Below are 5,298 nucleotides of genomic sequence, written 5' to 3'. Positions count from 1 at the left end.
CTCACATGGCCTTTTCTCCTTGCTTGAGCTGGGGTAGGGCAGGAGCCCAAGCTCTCTGGTATCTCCTCCTGTAAGAACACTAATCCTACCTGATCAGGGCCCCAAGCCCATGGATGCATTTAATCTAAGTGACTTCCTTAAAGGCTCCTTCTCCAAATACAGTCCCACAGGGATTAGGGTTCCAGATATGAATTTGGGGGTGGGGGGGGGACACATACATTCAGGTGCTAACACCCTCCACAGCCTCCTCCTCCCACGAAGGCGCTTGCAGCCCTCAGCTCTGGTCCCTGGGAACTTTCCAGGCACTGGGTCCCTTCGATTCCTCTCCTCACAGACGTCCTCCTTCTCTCTCTCTGACTCAGAGGCCTCCACATGAGGCACAGCTGTTGCCTGGCTGACACTCAAAGGCAGTGGACTGACTTGCGTTCACCTGGATGACTTTCAGAAGACAGGGGCCACCACTGACTGATACGCTTGCAGAAATGTGTTCACCGAGGAGACGGGCTGTGGTGGCAGAATAATGCTTCCCCAAAGAGGTCCACATCCTGATCCCTAGAGTGTGTGAACATGCTACCTGACATGGCGAAAGAGACTTTGCAGGTGTGATTACATTCAGGCCCTTGAGATGGGGAGGTTGTCCTGGAGGGCCCCATGGAATCCCAAGGGTCCATGTAAGTGAAAGAGGGAGGAAGGAGAATTGGGGTCAGAATAATGCGTTCTGAGAATGACTGGATCAGCCGTGACTGGCTCTGAAGACGGAAGGGGGCTATGAGAGTAGAATGTGGGCACCTTCCAGAGGCTGGAAAAGGCAAAGAAAGAGATCCTCCCCTAGAGCCTCCAGAAAGGACCTCAACCCCACTGTCACATTGATTTTAGCCCAGTGAGATGCATCTTGGAACTCTGATCTCCAGAACCATAAGATAATAAATGTGCATGCTTTTAATTCACTAAGTGTGTGGTAATGTGTTACAGTAGCAACAGGAAACTCCTACAGTGGACATCGGTGGCCATTTGTTACCATGGCTGTAGACCAATTACTCTAGCCCCAGAAATGTGAACTTTCAAGCTTGTCAATTCTCAGTGGAGATAATGTAAATAATACTGGATGGTGTACCAAACCATCCCCTTATAAGAGGCTGAAACCCTCACCCTGGGCTCAGGGATAAACGTCTAGTACGCTCTGAGGCTGGGTGGTACACGCGTGTATATTTGAGACAGGGTTGCATGGCCTTGGGCACTGGATTTACAATGTTCTCCACGGGGCTAGCTGCAGGGGGTTTTATCTGAACCCCCTGCCTGTGTATGAGGAGCTTCCCACATTCTGCAACTTTTAAGGATCACATACTGGCTTTCACAGTTTTCCTAGGGGCTAAGATGTGGGTCTATTACCAAGAGCTGGCCAATCCCCATGAGTAACAATGACCCCAGCATTTGACAGGAGTTGAGAGGCACAAGGAGTAGGCCCTGGGGAAATTCTTCCTGTCCCGTGCAACAGAAGACTCTCCCCACCTCCAGATCCTTAGTTTAACACCGACCAGGTGCAGCAGAAGTCGCAGAGCCATTGGCGGTGTCTAGTGTCCAGGGCCAGTAGTGTCACCTGTGCAGAGCCACAGGGGTTGTCACTCAGCAGGGGGCACCCGTGCCCTTCCCGTTTGATCTGTGTGCTCCCTTCCATTGGCCTTGCTTATTCCTCCCTGTTTGTAGAGCCTGGTTCTCCAGTTGGCTGGAGAGTCTCTGAGCTAGCACTATCCCTTGAAGAAAGTATATTTCAGAGGAAAGGAGCCAGAGTCTATTTCTGATGGCTGCAGAGAGAGAAAGGAGGGGAAAGGGAGAAAGCAGGGAGGAGGAAAGGAAGCTTCTTCCTGGAAGTTGGCTGGGTGCTGAGTTCCTCTGCGTCTAGGATTCTCCGCAAGAGTCACTTTCCCCCTTAAGCCAGAGGCACCCTCAAGGATCCAGTCACTCCACTCCTTGCTCTCTGGTCTGAAAACACAAGCTGGCTTCCTTCTCCAGCCTCCGCGGCCCCGGCCCCCACCCCCACCCGCAGGGCGAACCAGTCTTACCCAGAAAGAGAAAACAAATCAACAAACAAACCAACCGCACTCTCCGAGCAAACACGTCATCTTTCTAACCCCTTCTTTTGGTCATCCGCTTCTTTTTCAGAATCTTCATTTCTCGTATTCTGTTCGGTGAGGAAAGCAAAAGCACGGTCCCTGGGGCACCATGAGAACCAAGCAGGAAGGACGTGCACAGACAATACATCGAGCAGCACTGTGAGAGGCAACCCTGAATCTGTGTGTCTATGCACAGGACACAGACATGTGCTTTCATTGTGTTCCTATAAATATATACCTGTAGCCCTTGCCTTACGACTTCTTTACTACTAACAAACATTTTGGGTCAGTCACACACGATCCCGGAATTCCCCTCCTCGGTGTGTAACGCAAGACAGAAGGGAAGAATGCCAGGAGGCTGGCAGAACCCGCCAGTATTTCAGATGAAAGCTTAGAGGTCCGTTACCTACGTGGGCGGAAATCACGACGTCACGTCCCCTTTCGGCAGCCGATGCGCCCATTGGTCGTCTGGGCAGGGGTGGGAGGGGAGATGACGGCCCAGGGACCCGGCGTGGGTGGGAGGAGGGGAGCCGCCTTAGAGGTCAGGGATGGGGCTTGGCTTATGTAAATCTTGCAGTGCAGGGGTGCCATTCCCGGCCAGCCACTCCCCGGGCTGTGGAAGTTTTCCGGAGATGTAGCTCGGATTTTCTTAGAAGAGTTGTTTGGAGGGGCGTGGAAGAGGAGGGGGCGCGGGGGGTGGTGGAGGGGCTGGGGTGGGGGTTGTGGCAAAGTGAGCGTGTGTGTACAGTGGAAGAGCCTAAGGCTGCACGGGGGCGGGGAGAGGAACGTTTATACTTACCTGGCAGGGGAGATACCATGATCACGAAGGTGGTTTCCCCAGGGCGAGGCTCACCCATTGCACCGGGGGTGTGCTGACCTCTGCGATTTCCCCAAATGCGGGAAACTCGACTGCGTAATTTGTGGTAGTGGGGGACTGCGTTCGCGCTTTCCCCTGGTAATGGGTACAAAATGACAGATAAATCCAATGCAACGGGGATAGTGGTTGTAAAAGTGATTTAGCAAGTACTGTGACCTTCTCACTCATCCCAGAGTTTTGCATTTTCTTTTTCAATCTTTTTCTCTAGTGCATTGGGTAAAGGTGGTGGATAAGCCAGTAATGCTTCAATGAAAACTGGGAGGTCTGCATCACGGCCAATGCCTAGCCAGGTTCTTTCTTTCCCTGCACAAACCAAACACAGGCTTTTGCTACCACTGCAGATATAAGTTTCTCTGCAGATCTAAGCTTCAAGGGGTTTTCCTACTTCAGGATTTCATTCTGTCTGTGGAGCTCTATTCTATACCCTGCAAAAATCTTGCACAATCTTCACTGGTGTTTCCAACTTGGACTTCAAAGTAGGGGTGGCCCACCATACACACTCATAACGACCTCGGTTTATCCTCCTGCCAACAACAACAGAAAACATCAAACAAAGACTTTGAAGAGATTGGGGCATCAGGTGAAAAAGGACAGTGCGTGGTTCCGGAGAGGTGGTGGGAAACAATGGCTCCAATTTACTGTCTGCAGAGAGTTTCCAAGCAAGGCACTCCAGGGCAAACTGAAAAGGAGCCCGGTGGACCTTGCTGAGTTGAGGACACTGAACCTGAAGTCCAGGGAGGCCAAAGGAGCTAGGGTCCACAGAACAGACTCCCAGAGGGGAGAGAGATGCTGGAAGTAACTCAGAGAGAACTGCAGAGGCGATCCCTCCTGCGTGCAGCACAGTACTGATCAGTGCAGCCCTGGCAGGAAACTCCCCAAGGTCAGGGGGAGAGCTTTGACAGGATCAGAGAACAGTGCCTGGCACTCACACAGATAGTGCTTGTCCCCAACAGATAGACTGCAAGGAAGAAAACAAAACAAAACAGACAAAACCTCTCAATTCATGAGGGCGTGGGGTGGAGTACTCAGGAATGTCTTGCCTCAGGAGGGCAACTAGTTAGCCATAAACTGAGTGCTGCTCAGAACCACTTAGTGAATCATCAAAGCACGACCTGAAAGGATCAAACTGTTTGCAAGTAACTTGAACGTGTCCCTGAAGAAAGCCCAACGTTTACAGGAACACACAACTCTCCATCATCCAACAAGGCAACATTCACACTATCTGGCATTCCATCAGAGATTCGGAGGTATCCAAACAGGCAGGGCAAATGACCCATAATGCAGAGACACATCGATCATGTGCAAACAACCCAGAGCTGACACCGGAAAAGGACATTAAAACATTTATTCCAACTGTATTCCGTAACTTCAAACAGTTCAGTAGACACATGGGAAACATAAAAAAGACCCAAGTGAACTTTAAAAGATACAAAAAGAAAAAAAAAAAAAAAAGATGAAAACTGCAACGTACTGCAAGGGATTAACAGCGAGCAATTAGAAAATGCAGAAAACAAAAGTTTCTTAAATCATTTTTTTATCAAGAGAGACTATTCCGTAGCCCAGATATTCATAGTTCACAGTTTCACAGTTCAGGAACACAGGTAAGTGCCAAACTTCCATGGAACTCAACCCAAAGAAATTATATGGCAGTTAGAATGCTCCTTCAGGAACAGTCTGCCTTTATATTCCAAAATCACTTTGCACTCTGAAAGATACCAGCCTTCCTCATCTCCTCAAAATCTTTCACGGAATCATAATTTATGTAGAAATCTGCATATGCCTTCTTTCTTGGTTCAGCCACAGCAAACTTACACAAAGTTGCAACTCCCAGGGAGACAATGAATGCTCCAACCATATGAAATCGCAGACGCTTGGCCAGAAGGCCACGCATCTGAGGTTTCGTCAAAGAACTGGAAGCCATGGTAGTTCTTCTCCTTGACAGCTCAACGACGACGTCCTTCCAGGCAGATGGAGAAATGGACCAGAAGAAACAAAATTTTTTTTTTTTTGAAGGTGGCAAAACAACAGTAATTGTTGACTTAAGTACAGAGGAAGGAGCAAACCCTTCTAATGAGTTCATTAGGTGCACAGGCAGCTTCCTAAAAGGTTCCTGGCAGCACCCACTTATCCAGCACGGAGCACAGCTCTGAGATGCCACCAAGGAAGGGGCTCGCCCACCAGGGAGTTCTTGTATTAAATACCCAGGTCGAAATAATGTGGGCCCCGTTTGCAAGGAGTTGAACTTTGTCTTGGGTTGGCAGTAATGTAGGAGGTACATCCAGCTCCTCAGAGGGGAATGCAAAGATTTTC

General features: G+C 49.7%; 1 non-coding gene across 1 annotated transcript; it reads left to right on the top strand.

Annotated features, from left to right (window-relative positions):
* The first annotated feature begins 2,902 nt into the window (after window positions 1–2,902).
* Window positions 2,903–3,066, top strand: LOC130842255 (U1 spliceosomal RNA). Its single transcript, XR_009050388.1, has one exon. It is a non-coding gene; the product is annotated as a U1 spliceosomal RNA (small nuclear RNA).
* The last annotated feature ends 2,232 nt before the right edge of the window (window positions 3,067–5,298 follow it).

The sequence above is a fragment of the Hippopotamus amphibius genome, chromosome 1, assembly GCF_030028045.1.
Source record: "Hippopotamus amphibius kiboko isolate mHipAmp2 chromosome 1, mHipAmp2.hap2, whole genome shotgun sequence".
NCBI classification, from domain to species: Eukaryota; Metazoa; Chordata; class Mammalia; order Artiodactyla; family Hippopotamidae; genus Hippopotamus; species Hippopotamus amphibius.
The sequence above is the reverse complement of the archived record's forward strand: the minus strand, read 5'-3'. Positions and strand labels throughout refer to the sequence as shown.